The sequence below is a fragment of the Rhipicephalus sanguineus genome, chromosome 1, assembly GCF_013339695.2.
Source record: "Rhipicephalus sanguineus isolate Rsan-2018 chromosome 1, BIME_Rsan_1.4, whole genome shotgun sequence".
Taxonomy (NCBI): Eukaryota; Metazoa; Arthropoda; class Arachnida; order Ixodida; family Ixodidae; genus Rhipicephalus; species Rhipicephalus sanguineus.
In genome coordinates, this window is record NC_051176.1 from 282,403,850 (window position 1) to 282,417,879 (window position 14,030).

Sequence of the window (14,030 nt, forward strand, 5' to 3'; positions counted from 1 at the left end):
TTTACAGCACAGCTCCTATGGTCGAGGTTTGCCGTGTGTCGTAGACAGAAAATAATCATCACGATGAACCGGCACGCGCTCTCTTCGTCCTCTTCTTCCTCTTCTGCATCGCTCCCAGAACACGAGCGCCGATTTTGCCGGCGTGGGATGCAATAACTGCGATGGGGGAGAGAACGAGTACAGAGAGAGAGAGAGAAGGAGATAGAAATAAAGAGAGAGAGATACGTTCTTGGAGAAAAAAAATTCCATGGTCAGACGAGATTCGAACCCACGTCCCCATGAGCAGATTCCGCCGTTCGAGCCCGCGAAGCCGAAGCTGCTCGACAAGCTGCACGGCTGCGGTGAGAAGACCCCGCCGTTTGAGCCCGCGAGGCCGAAGCTGCTCGACAAGCGCACGATCCGAAGGCGAGCGCCCTAACGTCTCAGCTATCCAGGCGCGCTAGCAGAGCATAGCGTAGCCATATAGCCATATAGTAGAGTACAGCAAGGTGGCGGCAAAGGGAAGTGAGGGTGAGAGGGAGAGATGTGAGGGTGAGGAGGAGGGGATAACAAGTAGAGAGAGCAATAGAGAGAAAGGGAACGAGATAGACACAGACACAACAATGCCTCTACAGGGCGTTGTAGGTATACGTACAAATGGATAAATGAATAAATAACGAAGTCAACAAACAAAAAAAAGATAGAAAAAAGGGACAGCAAGCATAGCCACGTACAGTATGGTACAGCAAAGGGTGGGACAGAGAGAGGTGAGAGAGGGTGAAAGCCTAGCCAAGCCAGGACCAGCTAGGTGCCCACCAGCTCTGCTGTGATCCATCCTTGTGCGACTTAGTGCAAGCAGCGTTAATTTTTTTGCTCTTTTCCTTTTTTATTAGAGCATACGTCGTAGCATCGTAAGCGCGTGTGGCGACCACGTGCATCCCCTCGACGATCGGTGGCCGCGACCGCGCGCGAGCGAAGTCCGCTTCGTTGTAACGTCTTCTTCTTCACTGGGTTGCACACACCATCGAACAAGGTGTCTGTACGTCTCCAAAAAGGCCAACATAGTGCCTATACCTGCTCTGCTCCATTCAATTGCGTTTGCTCAGCGGCAATAGCTGCCGCTTTGGGAGCGAGTTCCCGTCGTGTCCACGACACGACGGGAACGCGCAATAACAATCGAAAAGTAGACTAGACGTCACGACTCAGGGACCCACCAACCTGCCCAAGCAGGCTGGTAAGTGGCGTTCCAACGTTGGGCCGGAAAGCGTGATAGCGCTTTCCGTCCCAACGCTGCTTTCATACGTCCTACCCTGCGTAGGGCCCTATCTTCTATGACATATTTCTCTGTGTCGAATCCTCAAACGACGTATGCTCTAAGCAGAACTTTACAATGCCTTTTTTTTCAGTCAACGCTATCCACTACATCATCGTGATAAAATTTCAAGGCGGCCCACGTAAACTCACGGGAAAACAGCTGAAGTTAGTAGATTTGACCAAGTTCCTCAAGTCACGCGAGAACCAGGTGCAACCCATCGGAGACATAGAACACTGGATTCACACCCTCAAACAAGACGTTATTAATGCCACACAAATTGTACTTCCCGAGGCACACCTCGAAGAGATCGATAGCCGATTGCTTCACATGTGGGAGGCAAAGCAATCGCTCCAAAAGACGTGGAAGACACAAAAACACAACAGAAACCTCAGAAAACGCATAGCGCTCCTCAACAGAGAGATAGAGGCGTATGCAAAACAGCTATGCCGACAACACTGGGACGAAACCTGCGATGCAATGGACAGGCAATTAAGTTTCGGTAAAACGTGGCATTTTCTCCGATTCTTACTGGATCCAGATGACAATAAAGCCACCCAGCGACAAACCATCAACAAACCCATCCATGCGTACAAGGGCACTGAGGAGGAGTTCCTTAGGGAAGTAGAGTTCAAATACATCTCTCAGGCTCCTCCTCAGCAGCACCCAGACTATACGGGCCAGGCCAACACCACCCTAGACGAGGAATTTAGCCAAGCGGATATCCGCGCCGCCCTGCACAAACTTAACACCAAATCTGCCCCAGGTCCCGACACCATTACCAACAAGACACTACGTAATCTTGACGATGAGTCAATCACACACCTGACAAATTACATTAATCAATGCTGGACCACCGGCAGTTTGCCCCCGCAGTGGAAAAAGGCCCAGGTGATTCTAATTCCTAAACCAGGCAAACCGCTGAATACTAACAATAGGCCCATCTCCTTGACATCGTGCATGGGCAAATTGATGGAACACGCGTTCCTGGCTGGACTAACAAATTATCTCGAAGACAATGACCTATTTCCACACACCATGATTGGCTTCCGCAGGCACGTCTCGACCCAGGATGCAATGCTGCAGCTCAAACACCACATCATAGACAGTACAGGCCACTCCACTAAGCCCATTCTTGGTGCAGATCTCAAGAAGACCTTTGACAATGTCACACACAGCACCATCCTAAATCAGATCAACACCCTAAACTTAGGGCTCCGCACGTACAATTATATCAGAGCCTTTCTTACAGACAGGGCGGCCACCATCACCGTAGGAGCACTCAGATCACCCGAGATAACCATGGGAAGCGCGGGCACCCCGCAGGGTTCCGTGATCTCTCCTATGTTGTTTAACGTCGCCCTCCTAGGCCTTCCGTCACGACTACATACAATCCCACGACTCCATCACACAGTTTATGCCGACGACATTACCCTCTGGGTGTGCGACGGCAATGATGGATCCATAGAACAAAGATTACAGGAGGGGATTGACACAGTAGCACGGTACCTACGAGGAAGTGGACTATCCTGTTCGGCGGAGAAGTCCGAGCTACTGCTACATTGCCCTACACTCAGAGGCCGACCACCCAAGCAACATATACAAGCACAGACACACGCCGATATAACACTCACTACAAGCGACGGCCGCATAATACCAACCGTGGACAAAATCGGAGTGCTAGGCCTGATCATCGAGAGTAAGGGCACAAACGGCGAGACAGTTCGCAACAGTGACGCAAAAGTGTCGAACACGATGCGCCTCATTAAACGCATCACCAATAAACACAAAGGCATGAAAGAGGCGAGCGTCATCCGCCTAATCCAATCATTCGTACTTAGTCACATCACCTATACTGCGGCCTACCACCGATGGTTCACTGTAGAAAAGTCTAAACTCAACAGCCTCATAAGGAAAATCTAAAAACAAGCACTAGGTTTGCCTCAAAACGCCAGCACAGACCTCCTCCTTCAACTGGGCTTACACAATACGCTTGAGGAGCTTATCGAGGCACAACAAATCTCCCAATACGAGCGATTGGCCAAGACTAAGCCAGGGCGCCAGATTCTCGAGAATCTCGGAATAGATTATCACACCCAACATCGAGACAAACACGACATACCACGGACTATCCGCACTAAACTCACAGTTCCACCTATACCCAGGAACGTGCACCCCGAACACAATGCGGGCAGACGCATTAGTAAAGCCAGAGCCATGACCAAGATTTTTGGGCGCAGCCACGAAGCGGTCTTTGTCGATGCAGCACGCTATCGGGAACGTCACCGCTTCGTGGCTGCGGTTGTAGACCACACACAACAATGCAAAACAAGGGTATCAATTACCACAAAACACGTAGAAACGGCGGAGGAAGTCGCTATCGCGATGGCCATAGCCCACACGAACGCCTACTATATCATCAGCGACTCGCAAACGGCGGTGCGAAACTACGCAAACGGCAGAATCTCCCCCGAGGCATTGCAGATCCTAAATATAGGCAAAATTGATGAGGCCGACAAATGCGTACAAATACTCTGGTTCCCTGCCCACACGCCCCTAGGTCACCAGAAGATCAATCCAAATGAAGTGGCGCGCAACGTGGCTCTCACGTTCCGGTCCGCGTTAGAAGAAACAGCCACCCGAATGGAATCTTCCACGGCTGTATGGGAATGGGACGATCGGCTCACTAAATTCTGTGACATCAATCATCATTACCGAATGCAAAGGCGTGAGTACCCTGCGCCACTCCCTAAGCTAAATCGGGCCCAGTCCGTTCAATGGCGGCAGCTACAAACACGAACATACACGAACCCCGTCATCATGCACTACATATATCCTGAATTATACCCAACTAATCTATGCCAGTATTGTAACATCAGAGCCACGCTTGGTCACATCCTATGGGCATGTCCAGCATTAATCAGCAATGCTAGGGTCGCGACCTCCAGTGAAGGCCTTCGGGAGCGTTGGTGGACTACGCTGCTCAGTTCGGGCCTGGACAAGCTACCCTGGGCGATCCAGCAGGCCGAGGAAGCTGCCAGGAGACACGGTGTCTCCGTTAGCTTCTAGGTGGGAGCCCAGCCCAGCAATCTGCCGGAAATGAGTTTCTTCTTCTTCTTCTTCTTTTCCTTTTTAATAGAGCATGCGTCGTAGCATCGTAAGCGCGTGTGGCGACCACCAGGGTTGCCAGGTCTAAACGACAAAAAATAGCCAAAAAGTAGTCATCTTGAGCCAAGGGCAGTAAACGTAGCCAAAAGTAGCCACGCGTGCGTGAAAACAACTGCGAAGTTTTTACTGAAATGACTAAATGAAAGAACCTTTTGGTGGCAATGTAAATAAGTACAGCAGGAACCCTTCAAAAATCATAACTGCTGAAATTAAAGTATAAATTGTTGAATTTAGCAATCATTCCGCGCAGGATGACGAAGTTTATTGCGCTGTTTTAAAGGGACTAGAACTTCTAGATTTCTGGCTACAGCAAAATCGAGTACTGCGTGAGGGTGCTCCAAAAATCCCAGCTGCTGGGACTGAAGCATAACTTGTAGTCACTTTCGCAACTGTTTCTCGCGTGATGGCGAAGTCCGAGCAGTTAATATTTCCGAGTCGCAGTCCATACCTAATTCTAAGAAATACTACAGAGGGTTTGTCGAATATTCCATTTCCAATGTCGATGAGTGAGGAGCTTTCGCGGTGCGGATCACTTTCGATTGTCCTCTTCCCTTCTAATTACAGTTTGAAGTCGCATTCAGCAACACGTGGTCTGATAAATGAGGCCCCATGCAACAGTTTTCCCCTCGAGTCTCACCCACGTACGCAAAAGTCTTTTCTTTAGTGTAACACAAGTGCCAAATTCGATTTCAGGAGATGGAAGCACGCTTTCGTCGCCATGGTTTGACACCGTATACTCGAACGCCAGCGGCCGAATTTGACTACTTGGTTCAAATTGAGGTGTAGCCAAAAAATAGCCAAGTACCCAAGACGTTTTTTCTGCCGCCACCGGCCGAAAAGAGCCAAATTGGCGCAAAGTAACAAACTGGCAACCCTGTTTTATAGATGATGCCTATTAGAGCACTGCACGGGCCGATGTTTCCGGCCCGGGCCCGGCCCGGCCCGAAAACGCCATGCTCCGGCCCGCCCGAGCCCGGCCCGGTGTTCTTAAATGCGGCCCGTATCCGGCCCGGGCCCGAAAGGTTTGGGCCCGGCCCGGCCCGGCCCGGCCCGTTTAGGACACGCCTCGCCGGCAACGGGAAAGGCTCTTCGACGGCGCGCGTTATTGCGCCCGCCGCCGAGTGCTCTTTACCCTCATTTCTGTTTGCTGTTTTCGTGCTTTGCTTACATCTGCGGTGACGTTCAGCAGAATCGAGTGAGTATACGTGACTTTAGGAGCTATTTGCGGTAATTCTAGCATATGTCATGTCTGATGTCAACCTAGACTGCGTCCACGCGCGTTGGTGTCGTTCGGGAGTTCGCACTCGCACGTGTTTAACTGAGTATTTAAGGATGGGTTACGTTTGTAAAACACGCGGTCAGTAACCCCTCACGGCGTGCCCCTGACATCCAGAGGATGGGCTTGGTTGTCGGATTATGCCGGGGGCTTATTCTGAAAGCGAATTTTGAAGTGATTTCTCAGATAGAAGTTCTTTCATTCGTGCATAGCCAGTGCCTAAGCGAAACAAGGTCCCCGCCTTCTTTTACGTGAAAATTTGTTTTCATTGCGAAGTTATTTAAAGCGAAACACTCGTGTCAGACGTGCGTACAATAACGGTGTGTTGAATAAAGGGTGGTTTAAATAATACTAATCAGTCTGTGTGTGTTTGTGTTTGTGTTGGTTATTCCCAGAATCCTGGATCGCTTCTCAAGCCTCATCACTCCTGTTGTGAGTCACACTCTGGTCACGACTAGTAATGGGAAAATCAACAGCGGCGTTCGTCCTGTGACAAGAGTCGCTCCGCATCTTGCACTTAAAACTGCACGTAAAACAGCTCCTGGGATGTTAATGACTCATAAGTCGCGTTGACCAGTCTACGGAGTCGCGCAGGCAGAAACTGGCGCCGCGGGCATGCGAGCGTAGCTGCATACTCGAAATGTTTTTCTAGATAAAAACGCGCACATCTTATATACACAAATCTAGGCAGTTTACCGTTGCTTTCCTTACACGGTATAATTGTGGAAACTCATATTAGGCGTTTCATGAAATTACGTGTAGTACACCGATTGAGCAAAATTGTAGACGTCTTGTATACTGTGCAATTTCTGTGCACGCCAATAACCTTCAGGTGGTTTAAATTACCCGGAGCCCTCAACGACGGCGTCTCATATAGCCTGAGTCGCTTCGGGAAGTTAAACCCCACAAAACAACAAAAACAAAGCCAAACAACGTATACACGAAATTATACAGACACGTATGAGACCCGGGCCTAATACGGGCCTGGCTCAGGCCCGAGCCCGGCCCGAGCCCGAAGATCACTGGCCCGAGCCCGGCCCGGGCCCGATCCAACAATCCCTTACCCGGCCCGGCCCAGCCCGGCCCGCCGGCCGGGCCGGGCCCGTGCAGTGCTCTAATGCCTATACGAATATTTACACGAAGTGAGGGTCTCATTGAGGGAATTGAGTTGCTTGAGAGGCTAGCGGTTAGGAGAATCACGTACTGCGCAGTAACGTTACCTTATAGCCAAATGTGGGCGTTTCTTTCATATTCCATTGCAGCGTATTTAAAGCATTGGCGAAAAAGACAACTCTCTACCGGTTGGAGCTAAACCCGTAGCCATTTTCATGCCCAATGTCCTACTCCACCAAATGGGATACAGTGGTGTCTGTCCTATGTTCGTGGGCCGGTCGGGCGCACACTTACTCGTATACACTTTTAACGGATGCCTGATGAACAACGTGACTCCTAAACGCGGCGGTGAATAGAAACATCCGGTGACGCCGCAGAAGCACGTAGTTAGAAGAGTGTGGAAAAACTCCTCCCAGCTGCCCCCAGTGACACATTGAATTTTTTCTCTTTGATTGTCTTTTCCATTCCCCTGGGATATAATTAATGCATCTCCTTTAACTCACCCACCCCAGCTCTCTAATGCTTGTCGGCGTTTCAACGACTGTTGCCACGTTTCCTTTCTTTCTTTTAATTAAGGAAGTTCGCCACCAGGCTCCGCTGGCGCTGGAAGATCGCACTGCTGAGATCGAACCTGACAGCACAACTCTGGGCCGAGCCGAGGAAGCTGCGAGAGAGGGTCTCGGAACCGCGTCCGCGACGGGTGCCCAGACCATGGAAATGACGCCAGACTCGAATCTTGATTTGGAAATAAAGTTTACGTTCCTCTGCTTCTCCCGCGAACGAAGAAATGATTGCTAATATCATAAGAGGAAGCGATTACTGAGCAAGCGAAAAAGAAATTAAAAAAGAAGAAAACAATTACCATGGCGTAGTAAAACAAAATTACACCATTTCCCGCTAAAGGGGACCATGAGGCGATGCGAGGCCGGAGCACTTGCACGATCGCGTTTCGTTCGCGTTCGTTGGGTATGCTACCGACCAGGGGCGTAGCCAGAAATTTTTTTCGGGGGGGGGGGGGGTTCAACCATACATTATGTATGTTCGTGCGTGTGTTTGTATGTGTGCATGTATATATATGCAAGCAAAATTAACAAATTTCGGGGGGGATTCGAACCCCCCAACCACCCCCCCTTGGCTACGCCCCCGCTACCGACCTCTCGTCGTGGAACGCGAAGAGGAACGCTACGCGCGTCTTGTCTTCCCTCTAGCCTGGCCGTTCTTTCTCACAGGGCGAGCGGGGAACGCGGTCGACAGGCGCGCGAGAGGGGGCAGCGTAGGAGAGGAGAGAGAGGGGCAGGGGACGCGCATGCGCTCATCGCGGCGTTGCGTAGCAGAGAATTTCGGCATGTCTAGCCCGCGTTTCAGAGGAAGAGAGTGTAGAGGGGGAGGGGAGAAGGGGAAGGGGAGAGGGTGTGGGGAGATGGGAAGTGGAGAGGGGAGACGGGAGTGGAGAGGGAGAGGAGGTGTGTGGAGAGGGCTTGCGCATGCGCAGTAAGGGTGGTCACGCCGCACACCACCACCACCACCGGATTGAACTCCGCTATAAGATGCTTCACATCTAAAAAACACCGGTCTATTCATCCTGTTCTTCTTCTTTTTTTTTTGTATTCGTGTCTCTTCTGCACCAACGTCTACGCCGCAGGTAAATAGAGTTTTGATATTTGCGACTTGTGCATGGAGCCTCGTTCGCTACGGCCGGCTGAACATGGCGTGAAAAGGAAAAGCCTCGTGTTGCCGACCTGTAGCCGTTATTACATGGTACTGTGCATGGCTGATGTAAAGAGCAGATCAAGTTCTAGCAAGCGTAGAGCTGCGAAATGCGAGACACGGGATCACTTGGTGTGATGAAGCAGACGAGGTGCTGAAGGTTTGCTTTTTGCCGTGACACATGAGCGTGTCAAATTTATAGAGGGCTCACTCAAAGCGCGAGTCTGAATCTCGTTTGTCTAGAACGGTCGGACGGCCGCTTTACCCGCCGTTTTTTGCCAAAAATGTGCAGAGGCTAACGCCGTAACATCAAACATAGTCGTACCGCATGTTAGGCCTTGTGCTATAAATGAAGCATGAATGAAAGCTTGTAGCCACGGGCGTAGACAGGATTTTGTCTTGGTGGTGTAAACCGTGTTGCATCGCGGTGGGGGAGTGGGGGATCGCTGGTGTGGCCTGGGTGGGAGGCAAGTGTTGGAGTGGCTTGAAGGAAGGGGGAGAGCAAGTGCCCCTTTTGCAGACCCCTTGCCGACGCCCATGCTAGCCATAACGCGAGGAAGCAGCCGTGGACGGCGCCAGCATCCACAGCCACGCGCTCAACCGCACTAGAGAAGTCTGATTCAGCCTGTACTGCAACGTGCCACATACCTTGGGTGACTTCGTCTTCCTTTCGTTTCAGTTGCATGGAGTTCCAAAATATGCCGGCAAGAATTGTGCGTGCTCGAGCTTGTTCGAGAAAAAAAACGCAGTACAGTCGACCGATACTTTAACAGTATCGTGCGATCGTCGATCGGCCGGCCTTCCAGCGTCTTCTAACAGCTCTTAGCGACGAGATCAGCCAGTGTAGCACATGCGCATCTAGCTCACACAAAGCGCGAGTTTCATCCGCTGCGCCCTTCCCTCAGGCATAACACCCCTGTGTCGCGATTGACGTTGGTAGCTTCTCTGATTTTCGCTTACACCGACTTAATCTTGGCAAGGACTGCGTCGAACGTTTCGGTGGGAAAAGCCTAGCAGACGAAACTATAGCGGTTCGAGTGAATTTTGTGCGCGTGCGCTGCCGCTGATGAGTCGACGCGTGCGCGCTATACTGATAAAGAATCGGTCGACTACACTACATACTTATATTCCCATTTCTTTAGGTCGTGTGGCGCACACTTAAAATTTCACCGAAAATTGCAACTATGAAAGGGCGAGAGATACATTGCAGTTAATGACTTGGATATGAAATGACTGTATGGATAAATTTCTTAAGGCAACGCTATAGTGTTCAACTACGGCCTAAACATACAAAAGTTTGTTAAATTTTACAACTTCACCGCTAGTTATCGGTATTGTGCGCAAAAAATAGGTAAATCAAATTTTACCAGACAGTAAGTATTGCCAGCATATCCATAACGTCTTTATTATAAGCTTTTAACAAACAATTTTTGTATATTTAATATGTTTTTGTAAATAGCACCCAGAAAATGCTCCCCATTTGCCATTTCGACGAGAAGATCACATAAACCAAATGTGAAGAAATACTGTTCTGTTTATGTTATAGAGATAATACCATGTCTGCTATTGTTTAATAATGCATATATTGGGGCAGTGGACAGGGTGCATATCGGGAGATTTTTTATTCTCAGTCGTAGTATGTCACCGATTAGAAAAACCACATAAGCTAAATGTGAAAAACTGCTATTCTAATTATGTTGTGGTGACAATACCATGTCTGCCACCGTTTTTATTAATGCATATGTTGTGGTAGTGAAGAACAGAGTCAATTTTTTTCTCCATCGCAGTATGTCACCGATTACAATAATACAAAATAGCAAAAATACAAAGAAAAATACAAGTCGTAGTATGTCACAGATTATGAAAAGTCAACGTGCCCTCGAGTACTGAATTCCTTTTATCGATGAATAACCGGCTGGGATAGTTGGTGTGCAGTGAATACAAGACCAAAGGAAAGGTAGCGTCCTTTTTTCTTTTCCTTTTTTTTTTACAGCACAGCTCCTATGGTCGAGGTTTGCCGTGTGTCGTAGACAGAAAATAATCATCACGATGAACCGGCACGCGCTCTCTTCATCCTCTTCTTCATCGTCGTCCTCTTCTTCCTCTTCTGCTTCGCTCCCAGAACACGAGCGCCGATTTTGCCGGCGTGGGATGCAATAACTCCGATGGGGGAGAGAACGAGTACAGAGAGAGAGAGAGAAGGAGATAGAAATAAAGAGAGAGAGATACGTTCTTGGAGAAAAAAAATTCCATGGTCAGACGAGATTCGAACCCACGTCCCCATGAGCAGATTCCGCCGTTCGAGCCCGCGAAGCCGAAGCTGCTCGACAAGCTGCACGGCTGCGGTGAGAAGACCCCGCCGTTTGAGCCCGCGAGGCCGAAGCTGCTCGACAAGCGCACGATCCGAAGGCGAGCGCCCTAACGTCTCAGCTATCCAGGCACGCTAGCAGAGCATAGCGTAGCCATATAGCCATATAGTAGAGTACAGCAAGGTGGCGGCAAAGGGAAGTGAGGGTGAGATGTGAGGGTGAGGAGGAGGGGAGAACAAGTAGAGAGAGAAAGGGAAAGAGATAGACACAGACACAACAATTCCTCTACAGGGCGTTGTAGGTATACGTACAAATAGATAAATGAATAAATAACAAAGTCAACAAACAAAAAAAGATAGAAAAAAGGGACGGCAAGCATAGCCACGTACAGTATGGTACAGCAAAGGGTGGGACAGAGAGAGGTGAGAGGGTAAAAGCCACGCCAAGCCAGGACCAGCTAGGTGCCCACCAGTTCTGCTGTGATCCATCCTCGCGCGACTTAGTGCAAGCAGCGTTAATTTTTTTTGCTCTTTTCCTTTTTTTATTAGAGCATGCGTCGTAGCATCGTGAGCGCGTGTGGCGACCACGTGCATCCCCTCGACGATCGGCGGCCGCGACCGCGCGCGAGCGAAGTCCGCTTCGTCGTAACGTCTTCTTCTTCACTGGGTTGCACACACCATCGAACAAGGTGTCTGTACGTCTCCTTAAAGGCCAACATAGTGCCCATACCTGCGCTGCTCCATTCAATTGCGTTTGCTCAGCGGCAATAACTGCCGCTTTGGGAGCGAGTTCCCGTCGTGTCCACGACATGACAGGAACGCGCAATAACAATCGAAAAGTAGACGAGACGTCACGAGTCAGGGACCCACCAACCTGCCCACGCGGGGTCGTAAGTGGCGTTCCAGCGTTGGGCCGGAAAGCGTGATCGTGGTTTATTTATAACAATGGTACGCAACGGGGCTAGTCTATTGCAGCGGACGAGCAAGCTTGAGGCCAAAGCAAAATAAAGGCATCGTTCATACGTCCTAGCCTGCGTAGGGCCCCATCTTCTATGACATATTTCTCTGTGTCGAATACTCAAACGACGTATGCTTTGAGCAGAACCTTATACTGTTTTCCTTTCAGTCAACGCTATCTTCTTGAGAATGAGCACTAAAAATAAAATGGTAATGAGTCGGAGAAAGTTAAGGTGGTAGTCTACGCAGCACAGTGACAACGCTCCGTTTATATGGAGGAAGCAAAGAGCCATATAAAAAAAAAACCTTTATAAAATAACGAAAGAGTGAACCAAAAATCGGCGTCATCAAAATCGCTATTTTTCTGACTTCTTGGAACCGCATGCCCAGCTCATCGGAGGAACTTTATAAAGAGATTGAAATGTGGTATATTCGCTTATGTGATGCACTGCTATGCGAGTCACAATTATTTCAATTAAATACTGATGTTATTCAGCAACCGCCACGATGGTCTATCGGTTATGGTGCTCGACTGCTGACCCGAAGGTCGCGGGATCGAATCCCAGCTGCGGCGGCCACGTTTTTGATGGACACGAAAACGCTGGAGGCTAAATATTTTAAGGAAAAGCTATAGTGTTCAACTACAACTTCACCGCTAGTTATCGTGATTTTGCGTAAAAAATAGGTAAATCAAATTTTAGCAGCGAGTAAGTATTGCCAGCATATCCATAACGTCTTTACTGGCTTTCAACAAACAATTTTTGTATATTTAATATGTTTTTTGTAAATAGCACCCAGAAAACGCTCCCAATTTGCCATTTCGACGAGAAAATCACATAAACCAAATGTGAAGAAGAACTGTTCTAATTATGTTATAGGGATAATACCACGTCTGCACCATGTCTGCCATTTTTTAATAATGCACATGTTGGGGCAGAGAAGGACAGAGTGTATATCAGGCGGGGGGGGCGGGGGGGGAGGTTTCAACTTTCAACCATACTTTATGTATGTTCGTGCGTGCGTTTGTATGTGTGCGGGCCTATATATGCAAGCAAAACTGAAAAAATTCGGGGGGGGGTTGAACCCCCCCCCCCTTGGCTACGCCCCTGGTGAAGACACGTTTCACTTTCGTGTTATACCGATTCCTATGACAGAGGGATCAGCCATGTTTTTTTTTTCTAAGTCCTAGTATGTCGCCGATTAGAAAAATCACATAAGCTAAATGGGCAGACTTTCGAAAAAAAAAAAAAAAAAAATGTGCAAAAGTACTCTTCTAGTTATGTTATGGTGATAATACTATGTCTGCCACTTTTTTATTAATGCGTATCTTGTGGTAGTGAAGAACAGTCATTTTTTTCTCCATCGTAGTATGTCACCGATTAGCAAAATACAAAGTACCCTCAAACACTCAATTACTTTTCTCGACAAAAAAAAGAACACTTTCCCTTATGCATTCGCCTAAAACAGGGGTCTCAAAAACGCGACGTTTCGCGAAAGGTCAGCGGTTCGCTTCTCAGTCAGTGCATTGATCCTGCCCCTCCGAAAGCTATCTGCACCTAACGGAGTTTTGCGATGCGTCCAGGATCAGAGGCAGTGCAAGCTTACTGCACTCACCTGGCTTTGCCCTGCCTCCGAGATCGGCTCACCATTCCCCAAGCGACGGTGTCATGTGATGACGTCATCATGTTACTCACGTTATGCGACGTCATCGCGTGACGATTTTTTGCATCACTCATGTTAACGGCGCCGACGCCGATGGTGAAGTCTCACGTTTGATGGGGCATCTAAGGCTTTCGCCTTAATAACCTGTTGAGATAGTTGGGCTGGAACGAATGCAAAACCAAAAGAGACGTAACGCATTTCTTTTTAGCGCCGTAAGCGCGTGTGGTGAGCACGTGCGTCGCCCGATCGTCGGCGGCAGCGCGCGCGCGCGAGAAAGGTCCCCTTCGTCGCAACGTCTTCTTCTTCACTGGGTTGTACACACCATCGAACAATGTGTCTGTACGTCTCCATAAAGGCCAGGACACCGTGCATGTCTGCACTGCTCCATTCAATTGCGTTTGCTCTGGCGCTCTGGTTGCGCAGTCGAGGCTGAACGCGCGAGAAGATTCCAAAAGCAGACTCATCCACTTGAGGTTCCTACCAACGTGGTCATAAATGTTGTTTTTGTTGTTGTTACTCAGACATTTGGCACCACCCACCTCGGGGAA

General features: G+C 49.2%; 1 long non-coding RNA gene across 10 annotated transcripts in view; it reads right to left on the minus strand.

The window, feature by feature from the left end:
* The window catches only part of LOC125756879 (uncharacterized), a 131,235-nt gene that overhangs the window by 94,004 nt on the left and 23,201 nt on the right, over positions 1–14,030 (minus strand). For 5 of the 10 annotated variants that reach the window (XR_007414835.1, XR_007414832.1, XR_007414827.1 and 2 more), the window contains exon 1: positions 9,204–9,218. The exons of the other annotated variants lie outside the window; for them this stretch is intronic. This is a non-coding gene — a long non-coding RNA (uncharacterized LOC125756879). Of the gene's footprint in view, positions 1–9,203; positions 9,219–14,030 lie in introns of those variants that run through there. 10 annotated transcript variants of the gene reach the window in all.